The sequence below is a fragment of the Lacerta agilis genome, chromosome 8, assembly GCF_009819535.1.
Source record: "Lacerta agilis isolate rLacAgi1 chromosome 8, rLacAgi1.pri, whole genome shotgun sequence".
NCBI lineage: Eukaryota > Metazoa > Chordata > Lepidosauria > Squamata > Lacertidae > Lacerta > Lacerta agilis.
In genome coordinates this window covers 57702073-57725157 of record NC_046319.1, presented here as the reverse complement: position 1 = coordinate 57725157, position 23085 = coordinate 57702073, and the positions used below count along the sequence as shown (strand labels likewise).

The following is a 23085-nucleotide window of genomic DNA, read 5'->3' as shown; positions in this document are numbered from 1 at the left end:
TTTCCTTCCATATATACATTTTTTGTACACATTTCTATCACAAAATTCAGAGGAGTGTGAATTTCGAAGGACACAGCTGCGTTTTGTTTCACATCTTGTTTCAGGAAGTGAAAATTAAGTAGGTTTAAACTGAATTTCTTCCCTGTCTCTATCATTGGCACCATTCCACAATTGTTCCAAGAGAATGGTGGCAAATATGCCCCTCCCCACTGTAAAATATTTGCGGGAAACGATGGATGGTGAAAGGCATTGGCAGGTGCATAATGGCTGACTGCTGCTTTATTGTGGCTACTTTTTGTGGATTTTGATAGTTTCCCATTGGTGATTAGTCAGGTAAAGCTTTGAATTGCAGTGGTGGCACTTTTAATTGCTGTGATAGCAACTGTTAATTGGTGGGTCTGCAGGGTGAAATTTGTGTCTCTTTTGAAGCTTTTTTTGGTGCCGGTGTGTTCTTTCTCTCACAGGGAATGAAAAAGAAACTATTAATGATGGCCGTCTCTTTGAAAAACAAAGGGTTTTGTTTTTTAAAATGTAAGTTAGCTCACCGTTCCCTCAAAAGGCACCTGGATGGTGAGGAATGTGCAACTATATTTTGGGCTGCGAACAAACCATAGTTTTAAAGCACATTCTCCCCACCCCAAGGATCCTGGTAAGTGTAGGGTGTTAAGGGTGCTCGGAATTGCAGCTCTGTGCAGGATAAACTGCAGTTCCCAGGATTCTTGGGGTGTCTGTGCTTTAAATGTGTGGTGTGTATTTCAGCCTACATTCACTGCAATACTAGCATAATAAATACTTATGTTCTATTACATAAGATGAGTCTCTGTGAGATTCATCTGTTGCTGGGATTTGGGAATTCAGGATGTTCCCTGACTAGATGGTTTGCTAATCTGGATATGACTCCTTCATGTTGCTTTAGTTCCACTTCATTAACCTTCTACAGATGATCTAACATCCAAACCCTGCAGGAGGCAGGGGGCCGTATGCAGTGGCCCCTCCGCCTTCCAGCTCTGGCTTCCACTCATGGAGCAACCAGGCCTGAAAGGGGCCTGTGAGTGTGTTTGCCTGAATGCACCTGCAAGCCTCCCTGCCACCCCTAACCCCTATTGTTTAGGGCTCCTGATTTGCAGAAGGGCTTGTCAATGCATCCAGGCAAACACACTTACAAGCTGCCTTCAGAGGTTGCCACTCATTCTGGCTCCTGCACATGTGAAACACTCAGAGGGCTGTTTCCCTTTCCGTTGGTTAGGCTGTGATCAGGCAGCAAGAACTAGAAAAAGAGCCTTGTCTTGGCTCTCAAACAAAGTTATCCGCCCCTCTTGCACAGACTGTTTGGGGAATTATTACTGCATCCTACCCTATAGGGCTCTTGTAAGGATGAGCGCAGTAACGTATGGAAAGGGGCTATAGAAATACTATGCATTATGAAGTACCCGGCATTGGGGGGAAAGAATGGAAGCAGCAGATTGAATGCGTTTGCTCACTTCCTCTGTCTGATCTTGGGAAGAGCTATTCTCTTAACTGGTGTGTGAGTGTGTTCCTCGCCACCAGCCAGCTAAGTGGGCTCCTGTGTACTTTAATCACCGAACAACTGCCAGCTTCAGCAATTCAGCTAAGGTTCCAGAAGATTAGTGTGGCTCCCCCTCAGCCAATGAGAATCTCCCCGGCTTTTAACTAATTCAGAACCTGCTGTTGGAATGGAGCCTGCACTTAGGAGGAAGAGAAGATGAGCTATTAGTGGGGGAGAAACGCAGGGGTTATATCATCTAATCTTTAATGAATTAGCCAGAAAAGCTCCAGGCTGCTCTCTGTAAAAGGCAGCAGATCCAGCTTTTGGATGCCTTTTCTTTAACCATGGACAAATACTCTCACCCTGTTTTCCTTTCCCCCACATGGGATACTTTGCAGTATTTCCTCTCTCCCCCAAAAGGCACAAATCTATCTATCCAGTGTGGTGTAGGGGTTATAGTAGCCTTTCTCAACCTTGGGTCCCTAGATGTTGGACTACAACTCCCATCATTCCTAGCTAGTGGTCAGGGATGATGGGAGTTGTAGTTCAAGAACATCTGAGGACCCAAGGTTGAGAAAGGCTGGGTTAGAGTGTCGGACTAGACCTAGGTTCAAATTCTCATGCAGCCACATGAAGATTACTGGGTGACCCATTACATTCTCTCAGCCTAAGAATCTCAGGGAGGCAACCATAGGGCTCACTGTTTTATCTTCCCAATGACCCTATATGGTGGGATTAGGCACCATGATGGCTCAGATTCTTAACTAAATTCTCTTCTGTTGCCATTGAATGTCTGTTCGCTTTATTCTGGGCTGGGGCCCTCCAGTGGCCCTCCAGATGTGAAACTCCAATTTCCATCAACTCCTGCCAGTATGGCCAATGGTTAGGGATCATGGCTGCTGTAGTCCAGTCAGCTAACATACTGAATTAGACCATAGGTCTCATCTAACTTAGCAGATGTTCGACAGTGGGATGGGCTTCCACAGAGGGTGATGGATGTTTCTTCATTTTAAGTTTTTAAGCAGAGGTTGGATGACCACCTGGCATGCTTTAATTGAGATTCCTGCATTGCAGGGGATTGGATGACCCTCAGGGTCCCTTCCAGCTCTACATTTCAGGCAGACCTACTTTGGGATGCTGGAGGTGGAATTTGGGTCCTTCTTCAGTATACGCATGGAGGATAAAGCTCTTGAGGGCTGCAAGCCACAATGACTAGGTTCTACCTCCATTCTGGAGGCGGTATACCACTGAATATCAGGGATTCACAAGCCAGGATAGTGTTGTTGCTCTTAGTTCCTGCTTGCAGGCTACCCATAAGCACCGGGCTGGCCACCTTGAGAACAGGATGCTAGGCAAGATGTGCCTTTGGTCTGATCCAGCAGCTCCTCCAATCCAGTACAAACTCCACCAGCGGCCATTCCACTGAGCCATTTGTAAATAATGGGCAACACATCTGACCTCTGCATGTACAGCTTTTCCTCCTATCCCCCCTCTTCTTCTTTTACTCTGTTTAGCGGCAATTAGATTGTAAGTCACTCCAGCCTTGATGCGCCTGTTTCAATTCTCTGTACGGAGCCTGGTAGAATTTTAAATAGGGATGAGCCAAAAGAACTCACAGTTTGGGGGAGAATATTCTCACTGCAGACATTTTGGCAGACTCTGTCAGCTGTCAGTGAGTTTGGTCCTGTTGTGTAAATTAAAGCTGGGCAACAACATGCCTCTGCTGTGAAGCCATCAAGGACACGATCAAATGCTTGGTGTATATGATACAGCTGGGGTGTATGCATTGAAACATTGGAGGTTGCCAATACTAGATTGAGGGGCAAATTCCAGGTGTTTCAGTTGCATGCCTTTAGCTATTCCACTGACAGCCATGGAGTGGGGTTCATGCAGCAGCCCTGAGTGAGACTATAATAGCTGAGCAAATAGGAAAGCGTGCCATTTGAGGACAGAGATCTGCTGTGTGTGTGTGTGCGTGTGTGTTGCAATCTTGACATATGTTGACACATTCACAAGACTGGCTTAACACATGCCGGGTGACTCAATATTGATGGTTAGCACTGGGGAAACTCATGTTGATGTCAACAACTTGCTTTACAAAAAGAAGAATGGCACAAATGCCCCCTCTTTGGAATGTTTGGCAGTTCACTCAGCATCAACTTTCCCATCGCAATATCTTATTCACCTGAAATTATGAGGGGGTGTGCAATCCATCTTTTTAAAAAGAGCCATTTCTGGCTCACAAACTAAAATCAATTGACACAATAGGAAGGGCCCTTCAGACATCCTTTTCTGAGTCTGCATTCATGATTATTTGTATTCATAGTGGTATCAGGGCCATTATATATGATACTGCTTTCAATGCTGTTTGCTCCTGGAAAAGATTCAGGGCAGACGTACTGCTTTGTTGCCAATCAGTGCATGTCCTGTAGCTTCCAGCCATAACCCTGTAACATTATCCTGGGAGAAGAGGACAAAACCCTGGCCCTATCTACTCCATTGTGTCACCATCACTGCTCCTGCAGCCCTTTGGGTGCTACACTTTTGCAGCAGGGATTCTATCTTTTCTACTCACAGGACCACAGAGAGCTGCCTTATACTGAGTCAGACCATTGGTCCATCTAGCAGTGTCTCCCCAGGGTTTCAGACAAGGGTCTCTCCAATCAAGGATTGCATCTGGGACCTTTTGCATACAAAGCAGATACCCTGCCACTGGCCCTTCCCCATGTGGGGTCCCAATGCAATTTAGAACCTTGATCGCCCAAGGTTCTAATTCACATGGGAAGCATGCATAGATAGAGTAAGTAAGTTGTAGGCATTCAGCAGAGGTTCAGCAGAGGACTGAGGGAGCAGCCATAGTGGAAGCATGGTGGAAGTATATTTTAAAGCAGGCATCCCCAACCTGCGGCCCTCCAGATGTTTTGGCCTACAACTCCCATGATCCTTAGCTAACACGACCAGTGGTCAGGGATGATGGGAATTGTAGTCCAAAACATCTGGAGGGCCGAAGGGTGGGGATGCCTGTTTTAAAGGAAAGTGTCATTCATAAATATGTAAATGCTAGGGGCTGCCACCCCTGCTCACCATCCCCACATACCTGCAAACCCCTGTGCCAAATGCCCTTCCTCTACACCTGACCAAACCCAGCTGCCTTTGCACATACCCCACTGCCTCACCTTCCCTCCATAGCTTGCCCCAAGCCCCTCTGCCTCTCCTCACAGCTCACTCCAACCCCAACCCCTTTTAAACGAGATGGGAGCTTCACCAAGCAGCTTTCTAAACTGCTCTGCAAAGCTCCTCTCCCGCCTCAGTTTAAACAGCTCCCCTGGGCCGCCTGCCACCAGTGTTGCTTCCTTGCTTGCTTGGCTGCTGTTCATTGTGGTGGATTAGGCGTGGCTGCCAAACTGCAGAATGACAACAACCTTACATTTTTATGTATATAGGAAGAAATAAGTAAACAAATAGATAGATAGATAGATAGATAGATAGATAGATATATGATAGATAGATAGATAGACAGATAGACAGATAGATAATAAATGTTCTGGGGACTCTTTTTCTTTAATATTTTCTTGTTCATCTCAGTTATTGTAACATGCTGGTTGGTTGGGAAGTGTCATTGGCTCTTTCTCTCTCTACATTTGTTCTCTCTTTGACTTTGGTCCTACCAGTCCCAGTGGGTAGCAGCCCCAATGCCATATTTCTTGCGTGGGTGTGAACACCACCTGAATAAAACTCTATGGTTTGATACAGGCACCCTCCCCCGCATTAGCGTTCCTACAACTGTACTCAGTAATGTTCCTTCTTAGAAGGATGTTGCAAGGTTTCATCACTTTAATTGGTCGATTAATCAACTAAAGCTTTAATTGATGAATGCCAATTTTAATCAGAATGGGCACATTTTTAATCAGAGAGGAGAGAGCAGTTTAAGAGTGCACTTATTCGATTTGGAGGCTATTTTGGTCCCAGTGTGTTACCGTAATTGGGAACGAAGAAAGAAAATATTAAATATGTCCTTTCCTTCTAATGAGAACCTGCAGCTTGGGCTCGTTCCATTGCATGTTATCTCATAATTCCTCCAGCATCTTTTTTTTCCTTTCTTCCTTAAAGGTGCCCATCTTGAGGTTTATTAAAATGGAATTGACACACAAATCAGTTAAAAGGCAGATCATTAATAAGCTAAAAACTCTGTAATTGGTTGACAGCGCTCTTAAAAAGATTCCCCTGAGCATCCCTTTGGCAAAAAAGAGAGACCAGAAATTGGTGGGCGGGAAAAGGTCCTTTGGCGTCTTGTAAAGGAAAGTCTGGTGAAATCAAGTTAACATTGTCATGGCCAGTGGTGTAGTGGAGCAGGGACAGAGCACCACCACACAAAGCTGCCTGATATAGAGCCAGACCATTGACCCATCTACCTCAGTATTGTCTACACTGACTGGCAGCAGCTCTGCATGGTGTCAGGCAAGGTTGCCTCCCAGCCCTACCCGGAGATGCTGTGGGATTGAACCTGGGACCTTCTTCATGCAAAGCAGATGCTCTACCACTAAGCTACAGCCCTTCCTCGGAGAGGAGGGGGAGAATAATGTATGCCAGGTTGAACTCCAAGGAGGAAAGATGGGATAGAAATGTAATATTAAAACAAATGAACACATAAATACATTTCACAGCAGGGAAGATGATGCTCTCTTCTGCCAGGGTGCCATCTCTCAATCCTCTGCAAGCCATATATATATATATATTTTGCAGAGCAGGCCCTCCCAGTGGTACAGAGTTGTCCATACCCCTTCCAACTTTTGAGGTCCCTGACCATAATAAAAATTAGTTGTGGTTTGTTTATCTAATCAGCTGGCCTGCGAGGACACGTTCATCATGGTCTAATCCTATGCCTTTGAAACACATATTTTTAAATAATATTTATGAACATTTAAAATTCTTTAATATGACAAAATCTAGATCAGGTTCTTTTTCAAAATCACATCTTTTACCAAACCACATCTCTTATTTGCTTAGATTTGCTGCTCTAAGCTGGGAGTGCATGCCATGTTTTTGTCAGATGTACCATATTTTTCCGTATAAGATGACCCCTATTTTTTGGGACTCCAAATTATGGAAATGAGAAAATGCCCAGAGTTGTTCAGGGTTTTTTTTTGGGGGGGGGGTTGCCCAGGATTGTTGAGCTTCTTTGGGGGGGGGGATTGTCAACAATCGCTGACCCGCTTGCCCACCACTGCCAATTGCACGCCTCGCCAAAGCCACCAATCAGCAGCAGCAGCCAGTAGACAGCAGGCCTTGCCACAGGCACCAATCACCCACCCGATCGCCGCTGGCAATCTCCTGCTCGCGGATGCCACCAATCACCCATCCGTCTTCGGCACTATCTGTGTATAAGACGATTTTTAACATTTCTCAATAATAATAATAATAATAATAATAATAATAATAAATCTTATACATGGAAAAATACAGTACATAAAAAACACAGTGTGAAACTTCTTAAATGAGAAGAAGAAGAAGAAGAAGAAGAAGAAGAGGAGGAGGAGGAGGAGTTTGGATTTGATATCCCGCTTTTCACTACCGGAAGGAGTCTCAAAGCGGCTAACATTCTCCTTTCCCTTCCTCCCCCACAACAAACACTCTGTGAGGTGAGCGAGGCTGAGAGACTTCAGAGAAGTGTGACTAGCCCAAGGTCACCCAGCACCTGCATGTGGAGGAGCGGGGATGCGAACCCGGTTCACCAGATTACGAGTCCACTGCTCTTAACCACTACACCACACTGGCAACAAGTGTTAAATCTGAACTCCACATAACACCCTGCTTTGAGTTTGAGGGCCAAGTCAAGTGCTCCTCCTGCAATTGACCCTTTCTCAGAAAGATCTCTTGTAGTCCTGCTGTTGGCCTTGATTTCTCTTTAAGATGGTTTTATAATGGTTAGCTTAGTGATGATCTGCTTTCTGTGGCTTTGTTGTTTTAGGCCAGAGCCACTTGGTGAGGAGTGGACTCGAAATGCGTATTGACAAATAAAGGCAAAGATGAAAAACGATGTACTGTAATCTTGCTTAAAAGCATTTTTGAACTGGTTAAATTTAAAAGTCTCTAAGCAGTATACAAAAAAAGCCCAAAACAATAAACAGTATCATAAAAATAGAGATGGAGAAAACCCCACCCCAGTAATACAGTATTCTAAAAGCAGATTAAAAGCAAGAACTCAGTATTACATGCTCCAATCTTACAGGTCAATGAAAGCCTGGGCAAAAAAGATCTGGCATTACAAGGCGTCTGTTGGATGATGTTTCACGTATGGCAGAGGGAAGATTATTCCAGAGTGTCAGGGAAAGGCGGGAAATGCCCATTTTCGGTCACTGCCCTGTGATTGCTTTTTAGGATGCAGTGCCATTAGTAAAATATTCCCAGATGATCTAACTGAAGGCATGCAGCTCAGAGGTATGTAGAGCATCTGCATTGAATTCAAAAGGTCTCAAGTTCAATTCCCCCCATCTCCAGGTATGGCTGGGAATGTCTCTGTCTTGAAACCCTGGATTGTTGCTGTCAGTCAAAGTAGATATATTAAACTAGATGGACCGAAGGCTTCCTATGTTTGTAAGTTATTCAGTTCACATTTACAGGTGAACCTACCTAATTTGTGCTTTCCGCAAATTACATGAACTGAAACACATCCTTTGAAATTCGCACTTCTCTGAATTTTACAGTGCAGTTCTCCAGCCAAGGAATGTATATGAAAATGCAAATATTGGGGTAAAGTGTACATAGAAATGCTTATATTTGTGAAAATGGCAGACAAAAATGAAGCATATTAGGGGGATTTGCTTTGCCATAATGGTACATTAGGCAAAATTGTGTGCAGAAATGTACCCACTAGGAGAAATTTGCCTTAACATGCTGGTGAACTGGTGTGGAGACGTGGAAACTGAACGTAAGGCTGGAAAATTGAGAAGGTGGGAGAAAATGGTCCGATTCGCCCATCCCTGTGCTCTGCTCAACAACCTGGTTGCTGTGCTCTGCATAGAAGGCAGAAAGAACTAGGGGCATAAAAGGGCACCAAACAGCAGCAAAATATTTGGAAAGCAGAGCCAGCCCGCCAATGAGGCGGGATGAAGCACCTGCCTCAGGCAGCAGAAGCAAGAGAGGTGCCGCCGCACCCATCTCCATGTCACTGGCATTTTGGCGCATGGTTGTTGCCGTTCATCTTATGCACCTCAGAGGCAGAGAAGATGAACAGCAACACCTTGTGGCGTGCTCCAATTCTTGCCAAGTTTGTCAAGAGCTGGGGCATTCCTGTGCGCAGCATTCCCACTCATCTTCCCTGCCTTGGGGCAGAGAAGATGAGCAGCAATGCCTTGCGGAGCCCCCGGGCTCCTGCCAAGTTCAGCAAGATCCAGCCATTCCTGTACATCGCATTGCTGCTCGTCTTCCTCACCCTGTCCACCTCAAGTTGCAGTGAACTTGAGCATGCTGGAAGGAAGGGGATACAAACCCTGGTAGTGGTAGGCCATGGATGGGGAAACGCTTTCCACCCAAGCACCATCTTCCCTCATGGACAACTTTCTGGGGTTGCACATCAGGGCTGAGGCAGAGGCAAGAGTGGGAGATGCAATGAATGCGGCTGCTCCATTGGTAAGTTACATTGCAGCCATACAAAAGGCCAGAGTTTTCTGCACCCACCCTCCATCCAGAGATTTCCACAGTTCAAGGTCACATACTTCATCCCAACAAAAGCACTCAAGGAGGGTGTTGGGTAGTGCTGGTGAGGGGTGTGGTCTGGGGAGACGGTGTGTGGCCTGGTTGATGTGTGTGGCCTTGGGAGAAAGTTCTGAGGGCCAGGAAGAGAGATCTGGAGGGCCACATGCTGTCCCTGGGCCTGGGGATCCCTATCCTCCCAATGGTAAGTAGACTGGTAAACCTTACCCATGTATCAGGTACTCAGCTTTTGCCCATGCCAGCTGACTGCAGGGACTAGCCATGTTCACACATGCACAGGAATTCTGCCCAAGCCCCGAAGCCTCAGGAAAACATGACAGCCACCTAGCATGCAGACAACATGCCCATGAAATAGAGAGGAATTAATTTGAATGAGTTGAGGATTTATCTGCAACTGGACTGCCTGTGAGAAGGTCAATGATAACAATATCTACGTTGGCCGGCCTCCTTCCAACCTCCCCTTGAAACTTCCGCATGACATTTTCTATGGTGCCTAATGAAACTGGCCACATGGTTCCGCTCCCTCCCCTCCCCCTCCGCCTCCATGCAGTGGCAAATGCTGAACCAAAGAGCTGGTCCTGACGTGATTTTTAATCAGCCTCCAATTCATATCTTCCCATCCTGTTAGCTCTGATGGCTCCAGAGGTCCTTTGTTTTGCAATTGCCCGAGTGCCGGAGCCCGTGGTTCTCATTATCCCTTTGAAGCGCTTCTTGTTGCTCATGCAAATGTTTTGAATGTGCTGGGAAATTAATAATATCCTAGCGCTCGGGAGAAACAATGGAAGCAGCTCCTAACAGCTGAGTGGGAGAAATGGAGATGCGCTCGTCAGCAAAGTGGCGCGGAAACAATTTCGATAGATAGGTCATGGTGGAGACATTTGCAACTCGGGCAGCTTTGGCCCCAGTGCACCCATCTGACAGTGAGAAACCAGCGGAGAAGGAGATGGAGAAGGTGAGGGCGGAAGAGATTTGCCAAAGCCTGAATGTCCTTTACAACAGAGGTGAAGAACCTCAGCCCAAGGGCCAAACGCCCTCAAGGCCTTCCTCAGGTTATGCCCCCTCCCACAGAGAACTCCCTACTTGAATTCCTAGCTAGAATGTGTCCTTGAACTCAGGACTGGCCCACCCATTAGCCATGGTGAGGCAGTTGCCTCAGGCTGCAAACTGGTGACAGTAGGGAGTGGTGGCAGATCCAGGCCCCCAAAGAGTGTGTCACTTACCACCTCCTGTGCCAGGGAACAGCAGGGCTGCTGCCACCTGCTACTCCTCTCCAACCTCCTTTCTTCTCCCTCAAGTGGCAGTGGCAGAGGAGGAGGCGGTAGAGGGGCACCATTTTCTGTTTTGCCTCAAGTGGCAAAATGTATTGGACTGGCCCTGCTTGAAGTCTTGCTTGTCTGGAAGGAGGATGGAGGGGTGTGTGTGTGTGTGTGTGTGTGTGTAGATACCTCAGCTTTTTGCAGGGCTGGAGGGTAGCCTATGCTACAAAGCTAACAGTCATATCCTTTGCTCCCCCCATGTTTGGCTCTGGCATCATGCATAACATGTAAGAGGCCTCTGGAAAGTTGCCCCAAGAGTGAAAGTGGCCTCTGAGCTGAAAAAGGTTCCCCTGATTTAGAGGATCAGAGCCAAGGAGATAAGTGGAAGGGTAGAATCAAGGTGGGGATGTAAACAAGGTAGGGTGTGGGCTTAAAATCGCCAGTTCATACATTACTGAAGAAGCTTCGGAGCCATTTCCCTATAACTCAGGCAGCTAATCTGTGGCTAATTCAGTTGTTGTCAGACTACAACTTCCACCATCCCTGACCATTGGCCAGGCTGGCTGAGGCTGGTGGAATGCTGACAGGCTGTTGTGAGTAAGGAAACACAGAGAGGAGGGGAAATAGGACAGAATATCCTGAAACAGGGCACGAGTCCCACTTGTCCATCCCTGTGCTGAGCCATACACCACCGCTGCTGAGATCCACCCCATCAGTTCTCAAGCACTGCACCATCCCCAGCACTTCTAAGTCTCTATGTCAGGAAAGTTCGGGAGAAGACGACTAGACAAATTCATGAAGGATAAGGCTACCCCATGGCTGCTAACCATTATGGCTGTTTCCCCTCCACTGTCAGAGGCAGTATGCCCCTGAATCCCAGTTGCTGACAATCACAAGTGGGGACTCAGGTCCTGCTTGTGGGCTACCCTTTGGGGCATCTGCTTGGCCACTGTGAGAACAGGATGGTGGACTAAATGAGCCTGGGGCCTGATCCAGCAGCAGGACTCTTCCTATGTACTGATGAGATGTGGCTTCCTTAGTGACAAACCCAAAGGGAGCTGCGCCATTGCAATTTAAAACAACAACAACAACAACAACAACAACAACAACAACCAAGCGACTTGTTTAGAGTTTGAATCCCCCCTCCCCTACTCTGAAACAGTTCTGTGAGTGCTAAATGAATATTCAAAGGGAAAATCAGACTGGGCAATTTTCACCTATGTGCCAAGTGTAAATTAAAACACTCATCACTTCTGGCTTCTACACCTCATCAAACCTCCCCCCTCCCTTTCCCCTCCTCATTAACAATAGAGATGCAGAAACATGTACAGGAGATGGGTTTCAGGCACTGGCTCCTTAGTGGGATAAGGAGAGCTGGATGTTTTTTGCAATAAATGCAAAGCACATCGTTCAGACACCTGGGGGAGGGCCATAATATACATACATTGTGAGTTTTTTAAAAAAAACCACCATTGTTTTATCACTGCCAAGGTTGTCCTTTGCAGTCTGTGTTCTTTGCACAGACTCAATTTTTTAAAATGAATTTGGCTTCTTTTTAAAATTTGTTTCAGCATTTTATGGAGTGGAAGAAAAAGGTACAATCTGTACACAATTTGAAATCAGTATGGAAGTTAGAGGTGAGGGAAGAGAGCTTTTTTAAAAACATGAAAGTCAGATCTGGGCAATGCAAGGGGTAGGCAGGGGAAGGAAAAATTTATTGAGTTAAAGACTGGGTTGGTTTCATCCCCAGTAGAGCTGGGAGAGAACCTTCCACCTGCCAAACTTGGCTTGCAGGGTTGATAGTCCAGTCCCAGCCCCTACCACAGGGACTGTCTGATCCTTAAGATCTGCATCAGGGACCTTATTCCATGAGCCACACTTTCAGAGGTGAGGAAGGTGGTTGCTGAGTGTATGGCCTCTCCAGCCAGGGTTGGGCAGGACCCCTGTCTGAAACCCTGGAGAATGGCTATCAGTCAGTGCCTACAACACTAAGCAAGGTGGCCTGGCGGTGGGCTCGTCACCACTTCCACTTGTCTCGTGCCAAGAAAGCATGGATCCAGGCAGTTTTCATCTTGCTCTTTTCCCAGGGAAAACCCACTCTTTAGCTCTAAATTGGAACCCTCAGTTCCCAAAAAATTGCTACCTATTAGAAAGGATAGAACTAACCCCAATGTCATGCTATTTTGTTAGACAATTTGTCGTTGGCTTTCATGTGGGCTGGAAGGCGGGACAGCAAATCTAATCAGTCCGGCAATATTGAATGTTATTCCCCCCCCCCCCCAGCAGCAACCGTTTTGGAAGTGAGCTAGGAATCTTTAAAGGCCGGGGGTGGGGATGGAGGTGGAAACCTGTGGACCTCCAGATGTAACACACTCGATGACCCATCAGCCTCCATGCTCAATGGTCAAAGATAATGTAGTCCAATGATGTCAGGGGGACCACAAGTTCCCCACCCCTTGTTTAAAGAAAACAGATGAGCCTGGTGAGTTTCAAAGCATCCTTGGGCCCTTAATGGGAGGTTTGGGGTCTGTCTGCAGTTGGGACTGGTAGGGCAGAGGGCAGAGAGCTCAAACAGTAGGTGGAGCCAGAGCCAATGAGAGGCAGTGACAACTAATGTTAGTTTTGTCCCCAACCTTCTTCTACAAGGGAAACACTGAGACTACAGAGGAGGAGGAAGCTGGGAGCCAGGGTCACCCCTGGACTTGTTATAAGTAAGAAGCCAGGAAGGAGTGGGCAGACTGAGGGAGGACTGGGGTTGGTGGGGCACTGCCCCCAAAGCCATAATGGATCAGCTGCCACTGGGGCAACTCCCAACCTTAAAGAACATCTAGGCATAAGAAACAAGCATCTTTAAGGATCCTGCTCTTACTTCGAACATGCCCATTTCATTTTCAGCTGAACTGCAGCCATATAAAGAGTTATCTTTAGCTTTGAACATGTTAGGCTCCCTGCCTGCTTAGTGAGCTTGATTCAGCCATTATTATCCAACCTGCAAAAGACAAGCTTCAAACCACAACATTTTGAGGGTGAACTAGAGCATCGTTTGAAATGGGCTTCCATAGGGATGAATCCCTCTCAATCCCACCATTCACAGAGTGGACTGAGCTGATCCATTTAAAAATAAGATCCAGCCAAGCTCTGGGAAATTCACCCTAATGGAACATCCTCTACTGACTGGCTATCACTGCTCAGAAGCAGGGGGGGAAAGCACTCTGTACATGCTCAGGGGAGCTTTCCTTCATGACACATTTTGTGTCAAACTCTGTGGTCATTGGTTTAGGAGGGGCCTGACAACATATCGGAAAGGCGTCCTGCTAATTGGGTGTAATTAAATTTGCGAGCGGGAGCCATTTCCCACGCTGGCAAGGGGGCGTGTTCCACCCCCTGCCTTAGCCCCTCCTTCCTGCTGCACAAGCCTCATAGCCAGCCAATAGGGCTGGCTGGGGGGTGGTGCCTGGCTGCATTCAACCAGCCTGGGCACTGCCATCTTCCTCATTCTGCCCCTGCTCGCATCGGATCTTCTGCCCTCCCTCCCTTGAGGTCTTGCTATGCTTCTGACCTTGCTATGGACTTCAGCTGGTTGCCTTGGTTGTCCAGGGGGTCTAGTAGGAGGTTTTTTTTTTTTATCCATTTGGCAAATTGGCACCGGCCTTTTAGTTTTTTTCACCTACCTCGTAGCAACTCGTCACAACTTCATGGTATCGGCGGTTAGGCATTGGAATATTCATTAGGTGATGTAATATGCGTAGTGGTTGGAGGTCAGGTTGTGGCCATCACCTGCCTCCTAGGGGCATCCCTTTAAAGGGATCCGGCCCAATGCCCTGCTAGTGGCTAGGGCCATTCCACGACCCCCGGTGACGTCAGGGGAAGCTTCCAGTTGAATTTGAATCAACAAGTTCCTCCCACTGGTTGTTAACCCAAAAGTGTTGCGCTCTTGTCCAATGCCCAAGCCATTACCACTCACACGCCGTAACCAATAAAGTTGTGGCCTTAATTTTCCCATTAACCTAAAATCATGTGCCCGTGTGTTTTATTTACTCCGCGCGGGTGGTGGGTCATCGACTCGCAAGTTCTGCTGCTTCCAAGCAAGACCAGCAGCTCTCTCTCTCTCTCTCTCTCTCTCTCTCTCTCTCTCTCTCTCTCCCCAGGGCTGTGAAACTGTCACATGGGCAAGACAGAAGGATTTATTTCAAGACAACCCTTGAATTGACCTCCTCTCCCCTTTCACACAATCCCTCCTACCACAAAAGATGAAAGGCAGACATTAATCTCACAGATGCCCGTCCATTGATTTATTGATGTCTTTTTTGTAGCTGAAGCCATTTCTGCCCCAGGGTGTTCCCTGTGGAGAGTGCCAGGGGGAAGACATGAAGAGTGCTGTAAAAATACCTCCCTCTGGGCATTTTCCTGGCACCAGCGGATGGAACAAGCCACTCTGATCTTTTAATTACCTTTACCAGCCTTCTTCCTTTGGCTGTTAGTTTCCTTTGGCTAGCAATTTCTGCCTCCTCCCCTCCCACAGGGCTTAACCCAAGCCTGGGCAAGGGTTGTGGCCTAGCGAGAGTCTTAAGGGCTGGAAGGCTGCATCTGGCCTGCTTTCTGGGCAGGAACTAGCCTCCTTCCCTCATTGCCATCATCATTCCAACAGCAAACTCAGGTAGCGAGTGCCAGCAGGAGTGGAGCCAGAATGGGGCTGCTGAAAAACATGAGGATGGTATCAGCATGCTGGGTGAACCCACAAAGTTAGAAGCCCAACCTTTTCTTTAAACACACACACACACACACACACACACACACACACACACACACACGGCAAGCTTCTCCCTTCTTCCCCCACCCTGAAAAAACAGCCCAACAAAGACTGAGCATGCTAGTCATGAAACACTGGAAAAGGGGGGAAAGTGGTGATGGGGAGTGCTGTTTTTCTAGAAAAAGAGGAGCTGGAACTCACCATGAACACCACCCTTGTCTTAGAAGGGCAGTGGCACCCACCTGAGAGGTTCTGGAACCCACCTGAAAGGTGCTGGAACTGAGTTCCTGTGTGTTTCCCCTGGGGGGAAAAAAAGCTCTGGGGATAGGGAGTATGAAATGCAGTATCCTGGGAATGGGCATGGCTGGCTGGAACCCTGAACACGCCTGTTGAGCACCTGGAAGATACACTGCCATATTTTGTTGCCAATCCCACTTGTGCACCCTCTATTTAGCAACAGAATTGTGTCCCCCCCCAAAGCAATCTCACCCTTTGGATTTTAAAGTAGGGTGGTCAAATGTCAGTGGCATACCCTCCAGCATTTCTCCGATGAAAATAGGAACACCCCATTCCATAATGATAATTTTACTTTTTATACCCCACACATCTTACTGGGTTGCCCCAGCCACTCTGGGCAGCTTCTAACATATATAAAAACATAATAAAACATTAAACATTAATCAAAACTTCCCTACACAGGATTAACTTCAGGCGGCTGGGGGATCAGATAACCCTCCAATGTTCCTCTAATGAAAATAGGGACATCCTAAGGAAAAGCGGGACATTCTGGGATCAAATCAGAAACCAGGATGGCTTCTCTAAATCAGGGATGTCCTTGGAAAATAGGGGCACTTGGAAGGTTTGCAGTGGGAAGAGGGCAGGGCTCTGTGCCTTTAACAGTTGTGTGGAAGAGGGGATTTCAGTATGACAAACTACACCTCTCGAAATTCCCCACAATTGTCAAAGATGCAGAAGCCCCGCCCTTTTCTTTTTTTGTGAATGGCCTCCATAGTTACAGATGTGGGGGGGGGGAGGACAACACTGGAGGACTGTTGTTTCCATGCTCTGTTTGTGGGTTTCCTAGAAAAGGGGCATCTTGGTCACCACTGGAAACAGGAGGCTTGGAGTAGATTCTTAGACATTTTGGGTGCACTCAAGACATTGGGATTATTCCATTAGTTTTCCTGATTATAATGCTGGCGCTTCTATCATGGATTCTTATGCTCTTTTCACACGGCATTACCTGTTGCATTATGGAACTGTGGACCTTCTTTTGATCTGTATACTGCCAAGCCTCGCTAAATTTTAAATGGCCGGAAAGAACTGTGTGCTGGAATACCACCCGGAAGCTCATCACATGAAATTACAGTGCAAAAGTCCTGCTAATTTCATGGTTAACAGGGCTGCAAGCGGATTATTTTTTTTCTGGAAAGCAAATAACACAGAAATGAGTGCTCAACTTGTCGCAACATGTCCTGCCAAAAAACCAGGGTTGCATCCTCAGGAAGCTTGAGTAATGCTAACAGCACCAAGGGACAGGCCAGTGGGTGAGCAGGCTGTCAATTAACTGGGTCAATACACCGCCTGATGGGTTTCTGCCTGCTGAACTATTGTGAACCAGTTGCCTGGACCAGAAAGCTGAAGTGTCCTGAGGAAGGAGTCCCATCAGTCACGATGAATGATTGAACTATGCATTCATAACAAAAACCAGGAAACCTGGACAATGGCTGGAGCATATTTTTGCAAAGTCTTGCAATAAAAAGGCAATTTTAAATACTAATGGACTGAGGGGAGAGATGATTTGATAATCATGCAAGTAACTCAAAAGGAAATGTCGCTCAGTTCTGAGAGCACCTGCTTTGCATTAATTGCTGTTGTTGTTGTTATTATTATTATTATAATTATTACTAGATGTATATATTGTTCATATGCCAAAATAAATTCTAAGCAATTTACTACTACATGCAGAAGGTCCTTACTTCAATCCCTGGCATCTCCAGATAGGGCTGGGAATGTACCGCCTGAAATCCTGGAGAACCTCTGCCAGTCATTGTAGACTGTAATTGATCTGACTCAGTATAAGTTTAGCTTCCTAGGTTCCTAACAGGACTGCAATAAGGGGTGTGAGAAAGTAGGGGGCAGAAGGGCTTGCAATAGATTTCCCCAGCATAGGGAGTGAAGGATGCAATAAGAGAGGCTGTCCCAATTTTCATAAAATGGAATTTTATAAGATTCATTCATCTCAAAGAGTTTAAAAGTGCAGGTTTGTAGAACTCCCCTGGGGAGAAAGTGGGGCGCCACAATAAAGACAGTCCTGGACCTTGCAACATGCTTTGGTCACATGCAGGCTTGACTGTTGCAACACATTCTACCTGGGCCTGCCTTTAGACTCTTTAGAGAGTTCAGAAATAGCCACTGGTGCAGGATGCTGCTGCCAGGATGCTGCCAGGGCTCTGCTATCTGGAGCATATCATCATCTGATCTTGCACTCGGCACCTGGCTTGTTTCCGAGCCTGATTCAAAAGTGCTGGTGATCATTTTTCAAAGCAATCTGGGGGCAAGGTGCAAAAAAGGCCACGTGCTCCCAATTGACTCTACCTGTACATTAGGGGTAGACTCCAGCTTCCATCAGCTCCAGGCAGCATAGAATCACAGAATCATACAATGGTAGCATTACCATTACCATTAGAAGGGACCCCCCAGGGTCATCTAGCCCAACTCCCTGAAATACAGGAATCACATCTAAAGAATCCCTGACAGGTGACCAGGGATGGTGGGAGCTGTAGCCCAGCAGCACCTAATGGTCCACAGTTTTCCTACCCTTGCTGCATACCAATATTATTATTTTTTTTTGGGGGGGGGGTCTCTTCTTTGTGTGCCAGTGCTGTTTGAGGTGCAGCCAGTTGCTACCTGGGGCAGGGGTTTCTTGGTTGCAGGGTCCAATCTCTGGAATTGCCTCCTGCAGGATTCCTATCCAGCCTCTTCCTGCGCCAAAGTTCAGAGGTTAGAGCATAAGCGTTGCATGCAAAGTGTCCCGACTTCGATCCCTGCTGTCTCCAGGCAAAGACCCTGCCAGGAACCCTGGAGAGCTGCTTTCGGTCATTGTCGACATTACTAATAGACCAATAATCTCATTTGATATAAAGCCATTTCCTGTGCTGCAAACATGAAGAAAGGTGGCAAAGACTCATTGACTTTGATGGGTCTTCAGTGTTACATTTATTTATTTATCTATTTACTTACTTCATTAAATTTATACACTGCTTTGTTGTTAAAGTGGTTTGCAGAAAGAATAAACCAATAAAATTATCGTTAAAAAATTCAAAACATTAAAAAAATAATTAAAATCAGCGACAAGCAAAAAGAGATAAAAATGCATGTCAGCATTCTATGTATTTGTTGTTGTTCAGTCGTTCAGTCGTGTCCAACTCTTCGTGACCCCATGGACCAGAGCACGCCAGGCACCCCTATCCTCTACTGCCTCCCGCAGTTTGGCCAAACTCATGTTAGTAGCTTCGAGAACACTGTCAAACCATCTCATTCTATGTATAGGTTTGCCAAAAAGCAGGTGCTGAAAACAGCATAGTGAAGGCACCTGCCCGATGTCAATAGGCAGGGAGTTCCAAAGTGTGGTTGCTGCCACACTAAAAATATTGATTTCTTACATCCCCACCCAGTGCAATTCTTTTTCTCTCTTTGTCTGTGTTTTTCTTTCTCCTGGGATGCTCTTTTCCCCCAAAACAAAATAAAATAAAAAATTCCTTCCAGTAGCACCTTAGAGACCAACTAAGTTTGTTCTTGGTATGAGCTTTTGTGTGCATGCACACTTCTTCAGATAACACTGAAGTGTCCCCCCCCCAAGTTAACTTTACTGTTGTCTTTCAGTGTTCACCACACTTTCTGACTGCTGTACACTGCCTAGAAGGCCTTTTAAGGGTAAAATGGGCACATAAATGGAAACCTAATTTCAGATGGCAGTGCTCGGCGGCGCAAAATCTCAAAAAGTGATCTAATGACTCTGGGAAGGAGCTCATATGGGATGATCAGACCATTTAGGTTTTTAAAGGGAACAGGCAGAACTTTAATGGTTTGTGGACAGTGTGACACATTACATCTGTGCTATTCTTTAAAAAACAATCACCCATTTTTAAAAGTTCTTCTGTGATTATGTGTTACGATTATGTGTAACACATAATTAAGGTTGCCAGCTTGATTTGGGCAGAACAATACGCTGCTGGAAACACCTTAATGGGGAGTTTCCTTACTGGGACTAAGCCTGTGCTGTCAAGCATTCTGTGTCCACCAATGTAATGAAGGACAGAGAGAAATTTGGTATGGTTCTCATTTAAAGGTGAACCTATGTAATTCACACTTTCCAAAGCAATATGAGAACCCAAACTCAACCATCCTTAGAAATCCACACTTTTTGCTGTTTGCCATGCAGTTTGCCAGCCAGGTAACGTATACAGAATTGCAGGTTACCGGGGTAAATTGTGCATAAAAATGCATATATTTGTGAAGATAACATGCAAAAATGCACTATAGTAGAGGAAATTGCTTTGCAAAAATGTGTCAGTCAGGCAAAATTGCAGACAAATGTGTATCGGCTGGGAGAAATGTGTATCGGCTGGGAGAAATTCGCACTGAAATTCTGAGGAGGGCTTTTAAAAAGGAAGAAAGAAAATTGCAAACTAATGTGAAGAACTGAAGCTAAGATTAGAAAAAAAAATGATAAACTGATAGATTTGCTCATCCCTAAATGTAATGGAGCAAAGGCAGAATGGCACATTTTCCAGGTCTGAGACCCTGCACAGAACCCTCTTCTCTTCTCATTCCTGTGACTGCTGGGAGAAGTAGCTGCCCCTTTAAGTTTTGCCCAATGCCCAAATGTAGAAGTTGGGAAACCTCTGTCACCCCCAAGGGATGCATTCCTTTCTAGGCATCCTCTCATGGGCCAAGTGCTGGTGGTGGGCAAGGCCAGAAGCAGAAATGGGTGGAGCAACGAATATTAATTTACTCACACATGCAGCTCTGCTCTCCATCTAGGCAGGCAAGAAGCATTATCAGAGGTTGCACCCACAACTGTACATTTAAAGCATCTGCATGCTATTTTCATAGCCATGGCTCCCCCCCAAGAAACCTGGGAACTGTAGTTTGTTAAGGGTGCTGGGAGCTATAGCTCTGGGACAAACACATTTCTAGGAAATTTAAATGGTAGCTCACAAATGCAGAGAGCAGGCTGAGCATCAGTGCTGGTGGGCCCTGACTCTGAGGTGTCCGTGGGCGCTGGGTGGTGACACTGGGCCTGGCAAGATATGATGGTGTCACATGAAGAAGCAAGTGGCACAATATGTCACAGTGGAAGATGGGAGAACCTGGCACCTAGGGGTGCCATTTTTGGGGTGGCAGCCTCCATGTGTCTGACAGCATGCATTCCACTCTTAAATGAATGGGTAAATGGAGTTCATTTAACACATGCATGCGAGCCCGCGAGCTCATGCACGCACACACACACTGAAAAATAAAAATAGATTTTTTGGGGGGGAAATCACACACATTCAAATGCAATTTGTTCCCAATGTTTAGCACCCGTTAACAACCAGTCTGCCACATTCTGGACCAGCTGAAGCTTCTGAACGGTCTTTTCAGCTTCCCCAGCTGTTACCCAAATGCTCAGCAGTGGGATTCCAAAGACATCTCTTTAAAACGCTGCCTCTGAGAGCTACAGCACCCCCGCTCTGATCCCTCCTGGATCAGAACAAGAACCCATCTCGTCCACCGTCCCATTTTTAAAACAGCTTCTAAACAGTGGACACCCAGATGCTCCCAGGTTGAAGGTGACAGGCCCCTCCCTGCTCTTTGCTTCCATAACACCTGGTATTCAGAGATGTAGACTGCCACTGGACTTGGAAGTTCCATATAGCACTCTAGACGAATTCCTTTTTATGTTTGATCATCTGTGAATTTGTCTAGCCCCCTCTTCCAGCCCTCAAAGCCAGCAGTCATCACGTCATGTGGCAGGGAATTCCTTAAGGCAATAATTATGCTTTGTGTGAAGAAGACCTTTCCTTGTGTCTAGCAGATCCTGAATCTCCTTCCCAGTCAATTTCACTGGGAGACTCTTGAGTTTCAGCATGAGCAGAGAAGGTGAAATGTTTCTCTTGTCTCCTTCCTCCATTCATAATTTTATAAACCTCTGTCATCTCCCTCCATGAATAAAGACCCAAGTGTGATTGCTTGTCCTTCTCCAACAGTGTGAGAATCTGGAGAGCTCCACATTAGATTGCCTTTCTAGCAAATCGCTGTCCACATCCCCAAAGAACATTCACACAGCATGAAAGAACTTTTCCTCTCCCCCCCTCCAAACAAAGGCCTTCCCCCTGTTCTTTCTTCCACCTGAAACCACCTTGGGCAGCTCTCACAGCAACCCCAGCAGTGTCTTTACGGCTAAATTCTTCATGCCGCACAGAGCTCTCTGGGCACCCTATGTGACGGACCAAATGACAAGACAGAGAAGGTTTGCTTAGGCACATTTCTTGTGCACCCCAGAAGAGCACATCTCTAAAGCCTAAGCAAAAGATCAAAAGGGAGAGGCACAATCGTTCTGGAAGCAACCTAACCTGCACATTGTACATCCACAGGCTGATCCATGCATTTGCTGGCGTTGTTTGTGACAAGTTGCCACCGCTGACAACTTTCGGTCAGGAAAAGCCATTGATCTCTTGCCGTTGTGCAAATATACCTAGAATCATAAGTGTTGGGAAGGCATCTAGTTTACCCCCTGCCAGTGCAGGAAAGTCTATGGTTCTGGGGAGCATGCAGACACACCTGAGACACATTATGAAAAACATAATTTCCAAATCCAGCTGAGTGGTCTCTGTTTCACCAGGCAAAGAAAGCAGACCCACATAAGTAAACGCATGCAGGATGGCTGGGCCACATGTTTCCCAGCGCAGCTCATCCTTCCAACTTCATATATTTTCACGTCTAACAGAGAGGCTTGGCCGTTCCTACCACACCATGCAACCATTTCACAACCCGTGACCTCTTTGTGAGGGTATTTTTTCGATCTCGAGAAAACCACACACGGCGAGACCCATTAAACAAAAGCAACAACCCTGAATCTCACCGAGGACTAGTCTCTTGGCAGACATGAGAGAAGGCTTAGAGAATTCAGCACCAGGGAGAGGAGAGAGGAGGGTCTGCTGCTTGCTTTTGCTTGACAATCTCTTTCCACCTCATCCTTTTCAAGGAAGGGAGAATTGGGATGCCTTTGAGAGACGCGCATAGGCTCTTGCCTAGCTAGGCATTTGGCCCCTGCTTTATAACCCTGTGAGGTTAAGCTGAGCATCTATTGGGAAGAGGGGCAACCTCCCCTCTCCCGACTCCCTGTAATGTGAGAATGCAGCTGGGGTTGTGGCAGCTGATGCTCAACCACCGCCACATGGCAGGAGTGCAAGGCGCCACCTCGATCCGTAGTGCAACGTGTGGAGAATGTGGGACTGAGGAAGCACACCCCCTCTTTCTCTCCGCTCCTCTCCCTGGGTGGCTCCCCCTTCGCACCTTGGGCGCAGTGGGTGCCCGTCACTAACGACAGATGCGCAAGGTGCCTGGCACTAACTGTTGATCAAAGCATCCACAGCTCCAAGTCCCATCCCTCCTCCACCTGGGAGGGTGCGGGGGGGGGGGAGCCTCCTTCCTGCCTGGACACAAAGCCATTCTCCCCACCCTCTCGGAGCCACTGGCACGAGGAAGGATCCAAAAAGGACAAGGGGGGTGGGGTGGGAAATCTCCTTACCTCGCCTGATGGGATCCAGGCTCCTGGTCAGGGTACCGCTGCTACATCCTTCTGCCTTTTT

General features: G+C 46.8%; 1 protein-coding gene across 1 annotated transcript in view; it reads right to left on the bottom strand.

Annotated features, from left to right (window-relative positions):
* Nucleotides 1-23085, bottom strand: part of DLGAP3 (DLG associated protein 3) — a 177981-nt gene extending 154896 nt beyond the window's left edge. The window contains exon 1 of the mRNA XM_033157677.1: nt 23025-23085. The gene's annotated coding sequence lies outside the window, so the exon portion shown is untranslated. The remainder of the gene's footprint in view (nt 1-23024) is intronic.